We start from the raw sequence: 19272 nt of genomic DNA on the forward strand, positions 1-19272 counted from the left end.
GAAGGAGCGTCTCCACCCACATCATTCTGCCCAGACACTAAGGTCCAGCTCCAAGGGCCTTTTGGTGGTTCCCTCCCTGCAAGGTTACAGGGAACCAGGCAGAGGGCCTTCTCAGTAGTGGCGCCTCCCATCAGATATCAAGGAAATAAACAACTATCTGACTTTTAGAAGACATCTCAAGGCAGCCCTGTTTAGGGAAGCTTTTAAGGTTTGATGAATTATTGTATTTTAATGTTTTGCTGGAAGCTGCCCAGAGTGGCTGGGGAAACCCAGGCAGATGGGTGGGGTATAAATAATAAATTGTTGTTGTTGTTAGATTCTTGCTTGCCTTGATCTACATGCAAGTAGTGCATTCTCCCAGAATAAGAACATGTAATATTTCCATAGGTTTTTTTTATATATAAAGCTTTCTCTCTATTTCTCTATGTAATAAAAATGTAAGGTTGTCATCACACCACTGGAGGATTTGTAGTGTCAGATCACAATCCTGGATTTGCAGGGCAGGGGAGCAAAAGTGAAGGCAGGGCGTACAACAGCAGTGGCCTGTAGTATGGGAGCAAGAAGGGAGGGACACTGAGCGGGGGAAAGTGGTGATTTCAAACAATAGCGGGTTTCCATAAAGCAGGCATGGAGGAAACTGAGAGGGAAATGGTGCTTTGGGCAGATGTTTGAGTACAGGGAGTTGGGAGTAGTTGTGTTTCAGTGTCTCTCCCTTCTTACTGCACTTAAACATTCCCCCCTTCCATTTCGCAGCAGCCTCTTGTGAGAAAGGTAAAGATCACGGAATCCTCAAATATTCCATGGTACCTTCCTACAATCAGGCATTTCACTCCTGGTACCGAGTGTTGTTTTCAATATGAAGTTCCAGATTCAGTGTGGCAATTTAGAATAGATACTTGATTAACAAGTAAGGTAAAGGTAAAGGGGCCCCTGACCATTAGGTCCAGTCATGACCGACTCTGGGGTTGCAGCGCTCATCTCGCTTTACTGGGCAAGGGAGCCGGCGTACAGCTTCCGGGTCATGTGGCCAGCATGACTAAGACGCTTCTGGCGGACCAGAGCAGCGCACGGAAATGCCGTTTATCTTCCCGCCGGAGCTGTACCTATTTATCTACTTGCACTTTGACATGCTTTCGACTGCTAGGTTGGCAGGAGCAGGGACCGAGCAACAGGAGCTCACCCCATCGCGGGGATTCGAACCGCCAACCTTCTGATCAGCAAGCCCTAGGCTCTGTGGTTTAACCCACAGCGCCCCCCATATATGTACAACATTGATGGGCTGAGCTGAACCTTCTCTGACTGAACAAGGTATCTGACAGGCTGGCTCTTAGCATCCCATTCATCTTAAAGAGACAGTAGCGTATATAAGGGGGCATCAGAAAGAGGACACATGGAAGTGGCTTTAGAAACAGGAATGGAACAATCAAGCTTAGTAGTTGCAAGGGGAAGCCCTAGGAGGTCAATGTGGGGGGAATGGCAGTGGGATTGGTGAGCAGAGTGAACAGGCGCACAGCCCCTAGGAACGAATACATAGCATGCCATAGAATGTTTAAGATGAGCTCATACTGGATATACCATTTGTTTCCAAAGAAGTAAAGGCCGTTACTGAAAATATACAGCACATTACAAGGTTATTTTGATGGGGGAAAGGTCTTGTGTTATTATGCGGCAAAGGCAATTTAGAAACTGTTATGTGTGCCAGATCATTTGCACCCTTCTCTTACTGCTTATTTACACATGAAAAATACGAAACGCTTTCTTGCCATTCCTGAATATAAACAAGCATTTGATTTCACATGTTGTTAGGCGGTTGTCTTGTTTTCACCTGGCCGAGGGACCTGGGATTATAAAGCCCATTAAGGAATATGAATGAAAGATGGGGACAGTTGTAACAAAAGCAGGATGGCAGCTCTTAAGCATTTGCCCCAGGTTGATTGCCAGCTGGTATATGCCGGCTTCTTCCATATTCCATTGTGCAAAGGGAACGATAGTTACTTGCTACTAGCAATTTGAAAGCTTAGGCAATGAAAATATTTGACCTTTTATTATCTGTACAATCGCACAATTACCATGGGGCATTAAAAAAAAAAAAAAAGAATTCTCCTGATTGCTATTTGCATTTCTGATTAGGTCTATTTATATGCAGATGAGGCTCTCCAACATTCTGCATCGTATTATCTCTGTTGCACAACCCAGACTGCCGTCCCCCCTTCAAAAATTATTCAAACTTAAGCAGCAATTCATCTCTCTCTCTTTTCTCTCCCTCTCTCTTTTGCCCTTTGCACTTGTGTAAAACAGGCTGTAGCAATTAAAGCGGTGAGGGAAGCTTCAAATTTCTAAACTAATACCCATAAATTTTTATCAGATAGAGGCTGTAAACAGCTTTAAAGAACAACAGTCATGATGAAGTACTGTAAAATATCAGCAGGTGATAGGAAGAAATATAGAACAGGACATGGGAATGGTTGTCTTTCAGTCTATGATTTATCTCTTTCTTCCCCCAAAACTGCATATAAATCTGCATGACGAAATAATATATTCTGGTATTATTTCCATAGGACAAAATACTGAATTTATTAAGTAAGCTCCTAACCATCCTATTTTTTTATTCTTCACCAAATCTTTGTAATGTCTGAAGCTCAATCCTAGCTAGGAATAAATACTGCTTATAGGATGTTAAGTGACGATAGGGCTACAGGTGGTGCTGTGGTCCAAACCACTGAGCCTCTTGGACTTGCTGATCAGAAGGTCGGCGGTTCGAATCCCTGTGACGGGGTGAACTCCCGTTGTTCTGTCCCAGCTCCTGCCAACCTAGCATTTCAAAAGCATGCCGGTGCAAGTAGATAAATAGGTACCGCTGTGATGGGAAGGTAAACGGTGTTTCCGTGCACTCTGGTTTCCATCACAGTGTCCTGTTGCACCAGAAGTGGTTTAGTCCTGCTGGCCACATGACCCAGAAAGCTGTCTGTGGACAAACGCCGGCTCCCTTGGCCTGAAAGCAAGATGAGCGCCATAACCCCATAGTCGCCTTTGACTGGACCTAACCATCCAGGGGTCCTTTACCTTTACCATAAGTAATGAAGGGCCATTTAGAAATGCAGTAAATAACTATCAGTAGCATCATAATAAAGAGCATCCATGAAAAGAAATGATAACTCCAGGACATGGCTCAGGCACGTTGACTATGCATTAATTGTGAAAAGACCACATTTCCACAATGTTCTTTGGCAAGACATGGTTAAAAGTAAAAACACTAAATACAAACATTATTCCCCCCCCCCGGGTTTTCCAAAGATCGCTGGCTTCAAGGTAGGCTCCTCTAGTAGCCAGAGGCATTGCATTTTCCAGAACAGATGCCTCTACCTTGAGAAAAATAACTGTCTCCCTTGTCTAGCCAGATATCCCCCAATCTCTGCAAAGCATTATCAGGCTGGTTCTGTAAGAAGGGCAGGCAAAGAGTTGGAGAATGAAGCAACAACATCAGTGCCTTCACCTGCTGCCGCCAGTGGATTATTAGGAAATTGTAGGTGAAGGTATTGGCAGTTGCCTAGCAACCTTCAGATGCCATATTTTCATCCACCAGTACAATACTCTATATATGTCTCCAAGTAAAACACGCAGAGCATATTCTTCCTTTGTAGCTCCTTGCCCACTATATTAGGGAAGAGGGAAAGGGTGTTACGATGAGAAAATGTTAATGTAGCCCCCGCTCCCTCACAATATCCTGACACCACAGTTCAAGAAGGACACTGACAAACTGGAATGTGTCCAGAGGAGGGCAACCAAAATGGTCAAAGGCCTGGAAACGATGCCTTATGAGGAACGGCTAAGGGAGCTGGGCATGTTTTGCCTGGAGAAGAGGAGGTTAAGGGGTGATATGATAGCCATGTTCAAATATATAAAAGGATGTCACCTAGAGGAGGGAGAAAGGTTGTTTTCTGCTGCTCCAGAGAAGCGGACACAGAGCAATGGATCCAAACTACAAGAAAGAAGATTCCACCTAAACATTAGGAAGAACTTCCTGACAGTAAGAGCTGTTCGACAGTGGAATTTGCTGCCAAGGAGTGTGGTGGAGTCTCCTTCTTTGGAGTTCTTTAAGCAGAGGCTTGACAACCATATGTCAGGAGTGCTCTGATGGTGTTTCCTGCTTGGCAGGGGGTTGGACTCGATGGCCCTTGTGGTCTCTTCCAACTCTATGATTCTATGATTCTATGACTCTGACTCCAGGAACGTTAAGTTGCTCAGAGAATATCTACTGCCCTCAAAAGGATACAAGTGGGATATTGAACTGGGGCAGCTTCCTGAAGCTTCCATGCAGTTGGGTATCTTGGGGGACTTCAGGAGGGAAGGAATTTGGTCTCCCTCTGCTGACTAGTCTTTCTGTCCTGATTTCACTGATAGCTCCCACTTGGAACATGCTGGGCCTCCATTCTCCTTTCTTCTTCTTTGGCAATCACTCGTAACCAAGTAAGATTCCAAACCAGCTGTTGGCGCCATGCCTCCAGATCTTTGGACTTCAGTTGTTGTAGCATCTGAACACCTTCATGCATTTAAACAAAACACCTTCACGCTATTTAAACAGAAGTCTTCTGGGATACTTATTTCCAGCTCATCTATTTCAAAAACAAATGCTTTGAGAGCCAGTGTGGTGTAGTGGTTGAGAGCGGTAGTCTTGTAATCTGGGGAACCGGGTTCGCGTCTCCGTTCCTCCACATGCAGCTGCTGGGTGACCTTGGGCCAGTCACACTTTCTTGAAGTCTCTCAGCCCCACTCACCTCACAGAGTGTTTGTTGTGGGGGAGGAAGGGAAAGGAGAATGTTAGCCGCTTTGAGACTCCTTAAAGGGAGTGAAGGCGGGATATCAAATCCAAACTCTTCTTCTTCTTCTTCTTCTTCTTCTTCTTCTTCTTCTTCTTCTTCGGGAATGGTTTTTTTCTTTGATTGAAAATACACACAACATATCCCAATGGTCTTCTTCTTCTTTGGCGGTCACTTGTAGCTGAGTAAGATTGTCTTCCATGAACACGGTTTTAACAGTAAGTGACTGTGGAGGCCAATTCCGGATCCACACGTCCTTCCACAATGGGGACATAGGTTTCAGGGCAGGAGTTGATCACGGTGTGGATTTGCCAAACGTGCCTTCCTGTTAGCTCGTTTCTCCCTTTTGTCCTGAGTTCAAGTGTCTCCAAAGCCCATGACACCTTTGGTAAAGGTTGTTCTCCATTATAGCCTGGCTGACCAGAGGGACCATTATTATTATTATTATTATTATTATTATTATTATTATTATTATTATTATTAGCATGAGCATAAACATTCCTTTGTGATTTCTGTCCAGGCCTTTTGCTCACAAATTTCTTTGATTGGAGGTAGATCTAGGGTTCAACTTTGTGTCCCCCTCCATATAACTTCTCCTGTTCCCTTAGAATGGTTCCTTCCCCCCCCCCAACAGAACGCCGCCACCTCTTCATTTCTTAAAAGTGCTAATTGTTTTGCTCAAATATATTTACATAGAAATGAGGCTAGAGAAATGAGGCTAGTTCTGAAATCTGCAGCTGAAGAGGCCGCATTAATGACAGTAACATAGTATAGAGTTGGGCATCATTTTGTCTGGAAATAGAGGGAGGCAGCTGAGTTCAGAATCAGGACAGGCAACAATATGAAGTATTGATTTGCTGTACCTGACTCATTTTTGCGAAGCATTCTCTTTTCCTATTATTTTGACTTCATTAATTCTGTACGGTCGTTTTAGCTGACTGGACTGATCTGCCTTCTAATTGAGGGGCTGTAAATGCCAATCACAAGCCAAGGGAGTGAGCACTTTGGTTTTCAGCAACCTAAAAATTATTTCACCTCTATCGCCTTACGGTAGTAGCTGTTGCTGATTTATATTTTGCACACTTCTAGCAATTTCTGGAGGATATGATCTTAGCCAGGTGAAAAGAGGGACAGTCCTGGGCGTGAGTACTTACTTTAAGGCTGTTCAGGATGAAATCTGGTGTGGCCCAGGGGTAAAGCTTGGGGGATTTATAGGGAATGAGGGTGGGGGAATGCAGGAGTCCAAGGTTTGTATAGGGTTATTCCCATCATGATAAACCACAGGCTTGAGCATAGGCCTGGGTCAATGTTAGTGGGCACAGCACTCTGCATACTTTGGAGCTACGCAGAGTTCTTCATGACATGACACAGATCTAATGAACAGTTCTGTGTAAATGGAAACTGCATAAACTGCTGCACCTCCAAAAATTGACCCACGACTAATCATATCAGCAGTATGTTTACATATGGCAGGGAGAAATTCCTTATATTCCTAAATAAGAAAATTGCAATGTGCTCAGTAGGAGAGGGAGAAAGCCTTATCAGTAGACAGAGCATTGGTTTCATACTACAGATAGCTTATGTCCTGCCCAATGCTTTGTTTGGGTGAAACACACTGTCAGGCATGTTGCTCCCATTCCAATAATCGCCATAATATGTAGAAAATAATAAGGAACTGGAACTGTGCATCCCACAGTAAGCTTTAAAAGGTAAAGGGACCGTTAGGTCCAGTCGTGACCGACTCTGGGGTTGTGGCGCGCATCTCGCTTTATTGGCTGAGGGAGCCAGTGTACAGCTTCCAGGCCATGTGGACAGCATGACTAAGCCGCTTCTGGCAAACCAGAGCAGCACACAGAAACGCTGTTTCCCTTCCCACCAGAGCGGTACCTATTTATCTACTTGCACTTAATGCTTTCGAACTGCTAGGCTGGCAGGAGCAGGGACTGAGCAACAGGAGCTCACTCCGTCGCGGGGATTCGAACTGCCGACCTTCTGATCGGCAAGTCCTAGGCTCTGTGGTTTAACCCACAGCGCCACCCATGTCCCTTACAGTAAGCTTTGGGTCATTGCAAATGTTATATTCACACCTTCCAATATGTGTCCTCCAGAAGATAGCATTGAATCTGATTCAGCCAAAAGAGACGCAAATTGTTCTGCCCCGCTGCATTTGTGTGTAATGCAACAGATGTAAAAATCACACCAGATGAACAAGAAAAAAATTACATAATTACCCAAACCAGCGATCAGTGGGCTCCAGCTTTAGTTACCTTACACATGTGCGGTGCCAATAGCACGCACACAAACCCAGATGTTTCTTTAAAATCTGGACAGCTGAAGGGTTGGGATTTTCCTGTCAAGATGGAGGTTTTTGCTCATGCTTGTAGAGAGAAGTGAAGGGCAGATGGGGCTCATCCACCTGGGAGGGTAGCCTGTCTAGGAGAAGAAAAACTCTGATCCTAAACTTCTGCTGCCTCTTCGGGAGAAGAAAAGGCTATGGAGTGAACCCTACACAAATCTAGAGCAGAATCCCTAAGACGGTTGGATGATGATTTGTATGCCTCCATGTTTTGCTTTTCGTTTCTTTGGATCACATCAGCAAGGCCAAGATGGGGGTCTTGTCATCTGGGCAACCCAGTACCTTCATACCCATTGCCCAGGATTGCACCTTGGGGAGGTCACTTTGGTGCGGCTAACACAGCAGTTTGACTTCACCCCCAGAAGTGCACTCGTTTGTCTCTTGAGACAGACAGATGCCAGCTACTCAGAACATCATTGGCTGCCCCATGTAAACTGAGGTCCAGCTCAGAGGGCCTTCTGGTGGTTCCCTCCCTGTGACAAGTGAGGTTATGGGGAACCAGGCAGAGGGCCTTCTTGGTAGTGGCGCCCGCCCATCAGATGTCAAGGAAATAAACAACTATCTGACTTTTAGAAGACATCTGAAAGCAGCCCTGTTTAGGGAAGTTTTTAATGTTTGATCTTTTACTGTGTTTTTAATGTTCTGTTGGGAGCTGCCCAGAGTGGCTGGGGAAACCCAGCCAGATGGGCGGGGTATAAATAAATTCTTATTATTCTTATTCTTATTCTTATTCTTATTCTTATTCTTGGAGGGAAAGCTGTGGCTGTTCTGTTGCCTGTGCTCCTTTCAGCAACTATGTTGCAGAGCCCCCCATCCATGCCTAGGTCAACCTGATGACCTCCAGATGTTGTGGTGCTGCAACTTCCACCAACCCCAGCCAGCCAGCATGCACCAACATCTGGAAGAGCCCCAGGTTGGCAAAGGCTGTTCTAATAATCAAAGATGGCAGTAGCCACCAAACAGAAGGCAGAGGTCTTAAGCTCAGCATCAGTTTTGTAGCATCAGTTTCAAGCAGAGTACAAGGTCTTGATGGTTTTTATGGCAACTATGCATCTTTGTGGCTGTATCGATTTTAAAATGTGATTTGGTGCTCTGAGCAACTAATCCTTTCTTCTGACCAAAGACCAGTTCACTTTTTCCTTCCGCTCATTGTCAGAAACAATTAAGTTTTATTCATAGCACCAATACATCTAATTATGAAGCTGTTGTACATTAGACACTCTATGCCTTTTCTACTCCAACATAAGGTAAAGGTAAAGGGACCCCTGACCATTAGGTCCAGTCGTGGCCGACTCTGGGGTTGCGGAGCTCATCTCGCTTTATTGGCCGAGGGAGCCGGCGTACAGCTTCCGGGTCATGTGGCCAGCATGACTAAGCCACTTCTGGCAAACCAGAGCAGCGCACGAAAACGCCGTTAACCTTCCCGCCGGAATGGTACCTATTTATCTACTTGCACTTTGAGGTGCTTTTGAACTGCTAGGTTGGCAGGAGCTGGGACTGAGCAACGGGAGCTCACCCCATCGTGGGGATTCAAACCGCCAACCTTCTGATCGGCAAGTCCTAGGCTCTGTGGTTTAACCCATAGCGCCACCTGCGACTGCAACATAATGTTGCTTTTATTCATTCCATAACTTTTGTATACCTCAGTCATTAACCCTTTCCCTAAAAATTTCACAAGCATACCCCAGCTGAAAAATATATTTATCTCCCTGGTGTAATGCTTTGCACAAGATAAACACTGAATAATTTATTAACCCTATTTTTCTTTTAAATGGTCAGTTCAGCGTTGGATAATTATTTGCTTATATGTGCAAGCATACACTGAGAGGTGTTTATATGTGCAGGCATACACACAGAGATGGATGAGGTTAAAAATATCAAATCCCCAATTGTCAAATTTGCTAGATCTGACCACCTTCATAATTTAGACCCTTCTATTGAAGATTTGAAAATATATTCTAGACAGATGACATGTTAACAGAATCATTTCATGGTTGAGTGTCTTCACAGTATGATTTATCTTTACCTTTAGGCAATGGAGGTCCCTGTTTGGGAGATTTATGAGCTAGGCCCCAAAATCTATTTTGATGACATGGAATGTGTGTGTTTATTGGGGGAGGGGGAAGAGAAAAACCAAACCTTAGCATTTGCTTTAAATACTAGGTTTCCTTCTCACGATCAGTTACGCAAGCCAGCCTTGTTCATGTAACTTCTGCCCTTTTTGATGAATATAATTAAAAGGATTTCGCTCTGGTTGTTGTGTATGGACTTGACAGAACAAGCATTGTAGGTCTCAGACCAACTTTGTATGGAGACCAAACAAAATTGAATTAGTGCGTGAACAAATAGAATAAAGAATGCAGACATCTCCTTTTTTTGTGTGCAGCAGAGCCCAGAGCATTGCCTGCTTTCTGGGTTTGCTGCTAAATAAGCTTGAAGTGCACTGGGGAAGTCAACTGGTTAATCTTGTCAACAAATTGCCCAGACTTGGAGAGTGCTGTGGGTTTAGCAACAGTGAGATTGGTTCTCTTGGGTCACGTGACTTCCAGCTTCATGACAATTCTAGTTTATGCTGTCTGGTCTGTGTTCTGCCTTGAACTCTCTGGACTTCTTTTCTCTGGTTAGCAAGCCCAGTGGCATGGCAAATAAGGGAGGGGCGCATCTGCAGAACACCCAGTTCAAGCCCCATGGGGAAAAACAGTGCATTCCAACCCTGAGTGAATTCAGTGTGTGTGGAGTTTGAGAGTGGCAGGGCTCACCTCCTGATACTTGCCTTTGACAATCTTAACTAGGTAGATGGATCTATTTGCAATAATGAATTTTGCAATGTGTTTAGAGATACAGTGGTACCTCGGGTTAAGAACTTAATTCGTTCTGGAGGTCCGTTCTTAACCTGAAACTGTTCTTAACCTGAGGTACCACTTTAGCTAATGGGGCCTCCCGATGCATGATTTCTGTTCTCATCCTGAAGCAAACTTCTTAACCCGAGGTACTATTTCTGGGTTAGTGGAGTCTGTAACCTGAAGTGTCTGTAACCTGAAGTGTCTAACCCGAGGTACCACTCTCGCTTTACAGGCCGAGGGAGCTGACGTTTGTCCGCAGAAAGTTTTTCCCAGTCATGACTAAGCCGCTTCTGGTGAAACCAGAGCAGTGCACAGAAACGCCGTTTACCTTCCCGCCGGAGTGGTACCTATTTATCTACTTGCACTTTGACGTGCTTTCGAACTGCTAGGTTGGCAGGAGCTGGGACCGAGCAACGGGAGCTCACCCCGTCGCAGGGATTCAAACCGCCGACCTTCTGATCGGCAAGCCCAAGAGGATCAGTGGTTTAGACCACAGCATAAGTAGCTTTTAGCATTGCAGATGGAACTTTTCTTCAGCGGAGTGGGTAAAGGCTGCCTTGTTTCTTATCTGTGGCGTTGTTAGTGCTGCCTCCCTAAAGTATTTAAAAGGCAGCTGAGGGATCGCCTGCACGTGTATGTTTTCCCCGAAATAAATGCAACTCTCCAGGGAAGGGCAATCCGTGGCCCTCAAAATATTCCAGGATTCCCCGTGCCCATCAGGCCCAGCAAGGATGGCTGATATTAAGGGAGTTTCCTCACCCCTGAACTATAAAAGGTAAAGGGACCCCTGACCGACTCTGGGGTTGCGGCGCTCATCTCGCTTTATTGGCTGAGGGAGCCAGCGTACAGCTCCCTGGTCATGTGGCCAGCATGACTAAGCCGCTTCTGGCAAACCAGAGCAGCGCACGGAAATGCCGTTTACCTTCCCGCCGGAGTGGTACCTATTTATCTACTTGCACTTTGACGTGCTTTCGAACTGCTAGGTTGGCAGGAGCAGGGACTGAGCAACAGGAGCTCACCCTGTCGCGGGGATTCGAACCGCCGATCTTCTGATCGGCAAGTCCTAGGCTCTGTGGTATTGATGGAGATATAGTGCAGAATTCACCGATTTACACCTTTATCCATTGGGAAAGGTGAGCAACTGCCCTCTGGGCTTGCTGAATGAATCTATATGTAGCTATTCTCCTGCCTTGTAGACTCTCACACCCTGTTTGGGACACCCAGTTCCTACATAAATTACCACTCTTCAGAAGCTGTTACATAAATGAGCACAAGCTGCTAGGATACAGTAACTGCAATTTTGTTTTGCTCTGGTGGAACACTCCGTGCTGACAAGGTCAGGCTCTTGCAGTCTGAGTGCAGCCAAGTGATGAAGGACACAGCCAACCACCTAAGAGGTGGAGGCTGGACAGCCACTAATTATTCCCCGCCGAGCTAGCCTGCCTATGCATTTGTGACCCTGTTAGATTTACAGACCATGCCGCTAGGGGGCAGGAGATATCCCTCTAGTCTGGGGACATTTTTGCAGCAACAGAAGGGGGGAGGGGAGAGAGAATTCGCTTCCCCCATGGGAATCAACGACTCCATGTGAGTCAGTGTGGTGTAGTGGTTAAGAGAGGTAGACTTGTAATCTGGGGAACCGGGTTTGCGTCTCCACTCCTCCACATGCAGCTGCTGGGTGACCTTGGGCCAGTCACACTTCTCTGAAGTCTCTCAGCCCCACTCACCTCACAGAGTGTTTGCTGTGAGGGAGGAAGGGAAAGGAGAATGTTAGCCGCTTTGAGACTCCTTCGGGTAGTGATAAAGCGGGATATCAAATCCAAACTCTTCTTCTTCTTCTTCTACATGGGCAAGGAAGGAATTACAAAACCAATTAATTCGAGTTAGCTTGCCCAGCAGTAGCATGTTGCATTCTGGAGCTGAAGATGTAAAATTGGGGAGCAGCTAACTCACTTACATCCTCACTCAGTGGCACAGTTCCATTTCAGACACAGGCTGAAGAACCTGTAGTGATGGTGGTAAATGCATTTCTTTACCGTCGCATAAGATATTAGTGCACCCTAGAGCTTTTCTGAACCCCATAAATTACCACGAAGCAGCTGCAGTAAGTAGAAGGAGAATAGCCAGGCTGCCAAAATGCTAACCTTCTGACCTCCTGAAATTCCCAACCAGGTTCCATTCAATGGAAAAAAAAACCAATGTGAGCTGATGCCTTCCTTTCAGCAGGGCTCTTCCTGGGTCCCAAGTCGATATCTAAGGCTGAATGATTTTAAGTGAAAGTTTTATTATGGCATAAAGCATGAGTAGGCAAACTAAGGGCCGGGGGCCGGATCCGGACCAATCGCCTTCTCAATCCGGGGCCCACGTGTTTTTACATGAGTAGAATGTGTGCTTTTATTTAACATGCATCTCTGGGTGATTTGTGGGGCATAGGAATTCGTTCATTTTTATTTTCAAAATATAGTCCGGCCTGCCACAAGGTCTGAGGGACAGTGGACCAGCCCCCTGCTGAAAAAGTTTGCTGATCCCTGGCATAAAGCTTTCATGAACTACATGGACTAACCCTTCCCCCCCCCCCCCACACTTTTATATATGCCATATTTTGCTTTCATCAATGAAAGCAGTTTCCTTAGCTAGTATTATACTTTTGTAAACATATAAAAAACAAAGCTGCTTATGAAAACAGATTCTTAGGACTCTGTGATGGCGATTTTCTCTTTCTGCAGGGTAGGAGACAGAATGGGGTAATCTGGGAATCAAATTGCTCTATAGAATTTAGGAAGCCCTGCTTTCAATTTATAAATCCCCATCATTACCAAAGATGGTTGAGAGGCTATGAATGCCTTATTAGCTAAGGCCTAGATAGATTACCTCCTCTTCTAAACAATTTGCCCGAGCAAAAGAGGGGAAAGGCTTCCAAGTACAGAGGAGAAATGGAATGAAACATCACAATTAATTGAGGTACTTTGTAGCCTTGGAAACAGTAAGAGAGCGGTGACATCAGCAACAATTATGTGTAATTTTTAGCTTTAGTTTATCACCAAGGTAACCAGAGCCAGTTTTTCCGCTTGCAGTGCTGGAGAATGTGTTGGAATAGGGAGAGGGTTATAAACAAGGGGTCAGCAACCTTTTTCAGCCGTGGGCCGGTCCACCATCTCCCTTCAGACCATGTGGTGGGTCAGACTATATATTTTTTTTTGGGGGGGGGGGGAATTGAACGAATTCCTATGCCCCACAAATAACCCAGAGATGCATTTTAAATAAAAACTACTCACATTCTACTTACATTCTACTCATGTAAAAACACCAGGCAGCCCCCACAAATAACCCAGAGATGTATTTTAAATAAAAGGACACATTTTACTCATGTAAAAATACGCTGATTCCCGGACCATCCGTGGGCCAGATTGAGAAGGTGATTGGGCCGCAACCGGCCCCCGGGCCTTAGGTTGCCTACCCCTGTTATAAACCATATGGCTAAAGAGACTGCTAAAACAGCACTCTAACCTGGCCCATTGATTGGATTGCTCAGTACAGTGACTTGGCCGCCAATGCGAGTGCAATGACTCTCCTTCAAAAGGCATTGCATGTGAAGGGATATCAGGTTGTTTTTAATGCACGTGGCATTTGATCTGGGATGTTTCATTCAAACAGGCAAGTCCCTACTTGGTTTTGTGGCAATGAATAGAAATCCTGTAGCTTTCAGGTCCAATGTGTCCAAGCTGGCGTATTTGCTACATGGGTGCTAAAAGACACACATGGCCACTTGGCCACCTGGCCACCTTCAGGCTCATCCTGATGTTATTGCAGAGGTGCGGGGAGCAGTACACCTGCTTCCTGCATAATTCCAGCAAATTGGAAGCCACAGCTCACAAGGGAGGAGTGTGCAATGTGGATCCTTCCTGTGGGATCACACCATTGTACTGTGCCTTCCTAACTCATGTATGTTCCATACATCATATTCCACTGGATAGCTCAGTCGGTTGGAACATGGTGCTGATAATACAAAGGTCATAGGTTTGATCCCCATGTGGACGGCTGCATTGCATTGGGTTGGACTAGAGCAGCGGTTCTCAACCTGTGGGTCCCCATATGTTGTTGGACTACAACTCCCATCATCCCTGAGCTCTGGCCTTGCTATGCATGTTTACTCAGAAGAATATAACCCCCCATTATGTTCAGTCTTGCTCATTCCTAGCAAAGTGTGCATAGGATTGCAGCCAGTCAGGGTGGTCCCAATCATTGAATTTGAATTAAATCCCACTGTGTCCAATGGGTTATACTCCTTGCTGGTAAACATGGATTGCAGCCTTAACCAGGTTACTTAAAGATTATGATTTCCCCTTCCTCCTAATGTGATATTCTGATTGCAACACATACCTTCTTCTGAATTTAGAAGAGACTTATGACCTGCAACTTCAGCATTACTTCAAATGTCTGTGTTTGCCTATCAAAACACACTGCTGTCTCTCTCTGTATGTGTTTTAACGAATTCATGCAGTGATTTGTAAATGGCTTCCTGAAATGCCGGATGTTTTCTGCATAATTTTGCGACTGAATTATTTGTTGAAGTAGCTCGTCAGCGTGGCAAGAAAACTACTCGGTCCTGGAGACCGGCCAGACATTCCTGATTAAACATTTGTTTTAGCATCTTGTGTTGTCGCCCTCACCACACCACAATCACCCTCTTTTTCCCCTAGATGTTCCAGTTGTCAGAACCATTGACACAATTGAAAATACTTACCTGGTTTTTTTAAAAAATGCATAGAGGAGGGTGGTGGAGGTTGTAAGAGATGAAACAATGAAAGCTTATGATTCACTGTGCCCAGCAAATAACCATCTCCATTCATTTCAGGAAAGGAGAAAGTAAACAAAAGTCCAATTAATTTTGTTTCTGAGTCAGGAGTATGAAGAATAAGAACAAGAAGGAGCCCCCTGGGATAACAAATATGTTTTATAATTATGTGAATGTAACCACATATGCATTCAATGTATAAAAGAACTCAAATATATATTTGTAAAACCAGTGGTATCCATGCATAAACCACCCACTTAACCTAAAACAAATCTAATAAATTTCTGTATCCTCAGAGGCTTCCATTTCCTGTACAGAAGGAGATAAGTAGAATGCCGCTTTCTGTTGTGAATGAAAAATCTGCTAATTGACATTAAAAATAACTTTAAAAAAAGACACACCTGACTCCCACTTTTGGAAGGTCAATCATTTTTCTTTTCATTTACCCATCTCACCAGGAGACAGCTATCCTTTCCTGAAATAACGGCATATGATTTACTTGAAACATCTGTAGGCGACACTGATGATTGAAAGTCTTCTAGTCCTGGCAACTGGAAGAGCCTCTGTTTTTTATTGCAAAGAGATTGGTGCAAAGCGTGCCATCGGTTTCACCCTTGCGTATTTGCTGTCTGAGGCCAAGGGAGCCTTTTTGGGTTGTGTGTGTATAACCACAAATTATTGGATGAAATGAAGCAAATAACTATTTCCCAGTGGTGTGACCTGTAAAGACTATGGAAATGTCTCTCAAGGGGTTTGTGGAAGCTCCATTGATTGTGACAGTTTAATACCAGGCTGGCCCAAAACACTCAGGGGACACAATGAAGTGTGAAAATGTACATCTCAGAAGGAGGCACAAAAAGCCTTCCAGATCCTTTGCTTCTTTGTGAATGTGGGAATTTCAGTTCATACATGGAGCTCCGCTTGGCTTCCCCGTTCAGTTCATTGGAAAGATGTGATTCTCATCCATTCCCCCCACCCCTGTTGTGCCCCTTTAGTGATGTGTTTTGTGACATTTTTCAGCCACTTCTGTGTTTACCTGTGTGGACACGTGCGTGATTGCACGTCTTTCGGATGCATGTTAATCAGTCGTTGCCTGTATTATGGAAATATTTTCATGTTGCAAGCCACCCTGAGCATGGTTTTAAGTATGGGAAAATGGCTTGCAGATAAAATGGTGATGGTCATGATGCTTATGTTAGACATGGGACTGGGGCATTATAACCCATTCACCTATTTCTGTACCTGAGAACTACAACTGTTTGATCTCTAATCCCTTACCCAGTGTGTTTGGTTGGCAGAATTTCGCTTAGTCCTGCCTGCTGTTTAGAGACAGGTTTTTAGTTATTATTATAATTATTTATTGAATTTATATATCACCCTATACCCGGAGGTCTCAGGGCGGCTTGCACAACAAAACCAGAACACAAAACCATAAAATATATAATCAAGATAATAACAATAACAATAACAATAATAATATTTATACCCCGCCCATCTGGCTGGGTTTCCCCAGCCACTCTTGGCGGCTCCAAACAGAACACTAAAAACTGAATAAAACTTCAAACATTAAAAACTTTCCTAAACAGGATTGCCTTCAGGTGTCTTCTAAAAGTTGGTTAGTTGTTTATTTCCTTGACCTCTGAAGGGAGGGCGTTCCACAGGGCGGGCGCCACTACCGAGAAGGCCCTCTGCCTGGTTCCCCATAACCTTACTCCTCGCAGTGAGGGAACCGCCAGAAGGCCCTTGGCTCTGGACCGCATTTTAAAAGGACATAGGATACATCCTATATACATCCTAAATAGTTATCCGTAACGTCTTTCTGCTTTTGCTCCTATTCCAAATCCGGCTTGCTTTTTCATGCCCTTACAATTCCGCTAGAGATCTCCTACGAAAGCTTTCCCAAGAATGTTTCACCAGTGCCAAAAGGTCAAAAGGTACGGGGAAATGGAAAAGATACTGAAGAGGATGTGTCCCCCCCCCCTAAAAAAAAGAGGGATAACGAAATTAGTTAACAAAGACAGGTAATTTCAACATTTGCCTCTTGGCCAGCAGCCACCGAGAGATTAAAAAAATGAAACGTGTTCACAACCCCTTAGATTAACAACTAACTATTCTGCATCAGTATGCTTTATCTGGGAACATATGGAGTATGAAATTCCATTTAAGGAATTTACATTTCTTAATGCAAGCAATTAGGTGTGTAGTAAAGTCTCGTTATTACACATGATTAGTCTCTCCCCCCCCCCACACACACTATTTTTTAAAAAGGTGCTCATTTAGTACACTAGCTTTAAGTTCAAGTGGGATGTATTTTAAGACCCAGTAACTGCTGATATAGGGACGCGGGTGGCGCTCTGGGTTAAACCACAGAGCCTCTTGGACTTGCCGAACAGAAGGTCGGTGGTTCGAATCCCCGCGACGGGGTGAGCTCCCATTGCTCGGTCCCTGCTCCTACCAGCCTAGCAGTTCGAAAGCACGTCAAAGTGAAAGTAGATAAATAGGTACCACTCCGGCGAGAAGGTAAATGGCATTTCCGTGCGCTGCTCTGGTTCGCCAGAAGCGGCTTAGTCATGCTGACCACATGACCTGGAAGCTGTACGCCAGCTCCCTTGGCCAGTAAAGCGAGATGAGCGCAGCAACCCCAGAGTCGGTTACGACTGGACCTAATGGTCAGGGGCCCCTTTACCTTTAACTGCTGGCATATGGCCATATCTCTGACCACCACATTCCATACTCCTCAAAGCAAATTCACAACATGCATCTACCTGGCTCTTCTGTCTGCCTGAGTCAGCTCCTGGGCCTGATGCTCAGCTACTAATTCTCCCATTGAAAACAATGCAGCTGCCTCCAGTAATACACCTCTGCATGCCTGGTGGTTGTTTTCTTGGGGAAATATATTGCTGTATTGATTGAAGAAATAAACAGTGTATGTTTTTTGCCTATCAAATATTTTCCCCCTCCAGCTTTGTCCCATTTGCCCCACACCCCTTTCCGCGCAAGAGCTCACGATCAGAGAAGTATTCAAGATCAATGCAGCGACTCCCTCCCTCTTCCTTTGTTGCCCATTGTAAATCTATTAGCTGTGATCTGTAATTAGGTGCACAGCTTAAAAGAAAGAACAAATGGTGCCCACTGAACCATGGCGCTCGCCTTCATGGCTAAAAAATAAAATCAAAAACGACCCATTTGGCTTTACCAGCTGTGACATTGGCGGCAGGTTCAATGACAGAGAACACATAAAACTCAATAGATTAAAACGTTTCCACTTCGCTAGACATCCAGAGGGGCATAACAAAGGGTCCTAGACCACTGTAGGGAAGAGGAAAACGTAGGCTTTGTTGATCTCATATGTTACATTTCCTTCCTTCCATCCTTTTGCTTGGGGGTGGATCTCATATGGTGGTTTTGCCTTAGAGCAGGCATCCCCAACCTTCGGCCCTCCAGATGTTTTGGACTACAATTCCCATCATCCCTGACCACTGGTCCTGTTATCTAGGGATCATGGGAGTTGTAGTCCCAAAAATACCTGGAGGTTGGGGATGCCTGCCTTAGAGATTGGTAGAGTTAACAGAGAGTCTCCACCTTCCAAGACAATAATGCCCACTCACATCACAAAGAGCTCAAAACCCACCTGCTCTCAGCAGCCAGAATCATCATAACCAGACACTGGAGAGACCTGTCAGGAGTAAGCATGGACCAATGGTATCAGATAGTATGGGAAATTCCCAGGAGTCTTTGGGGGAAGTCATGTGCTTTAAATGTACAGTGTATTCATGACCTCACCAGCACCCGCTTGTTTAATAGTAATCTGCTAACCTTGACGTGGATTTTTTAAAATAGAAATTGCAGGTAGATGTTTTCTTCTGTTCACTGTTCTCCGGATTAACCTCTTCTGATGAGATTTGTATGCTGGTTCTGTGATGCAGGTGCGGGTGGTAGGAACGCATTTAATGGAACATGGGAGTAGGCATTAATGTCACTGAATATAACCCATCACATTACTTCCCTAATAGTAAATGTGATAAATGATGCATATCCTGCAAGTATTTTGGATTTTCCCTTCTCATTTTGTGCTGGCGTTATACCAAAGGAGAAAAGTAATAACACATTCAGCTCAGATAACATGACAAACTGCAATGAAATAGGATAGCTGAAATGGTTTTGAATAGATACAGATGAATGAAAATGGGCCATTTATTACGGAGCCATAATGTCTTTACTGTGGCTTGATTTGTTTTGATTGTGTGTGCGTGCGCGCATGGGATGTGTAGAAATGGTAAAACCCAACTCTCATTTGCTCGTTAACTTTGCTCCAGTTTATGCTGCCTTTTTGATTCTTGCTCTCTCTTTTTGCTTTCAAACCTTGCTATTTATTGCTCTGAACTGAATGTGGGGGGTTATATTTATCAGCAGTCCTGTTCTTGCAAGCAGGGACACTGAAGTTGTGATTATTATTATTAT

At 44.7% G+C, this 19272-nt stretch overlaps 1 protein-coding gene across 2 annotated transcripts in view; it reads left to right on the forward strand.

Annotated features, from left to right (window-relative positions):
• Window positions 1-19272, forward strand: part of MYO3B (myosin IIIB) — a 288698-nt gene that overhangs the window by 67905 nt on the left and 201521 nt on the right. The window lies entirely within an intron of this gene.

The sequence above is a fragment of the Podarcis tiliguerta genome, assembly GCF_965153285.1.
Source record: "Podarcis tiliguerta genome assembly, chromosome: 1".
Taxonomy (NCBI): Eukaryota; Metazoa; Chordata; class Lepidosauria; order Squamata; family Lacertidae; genus Podarcis; species Podarcis tiliguerta.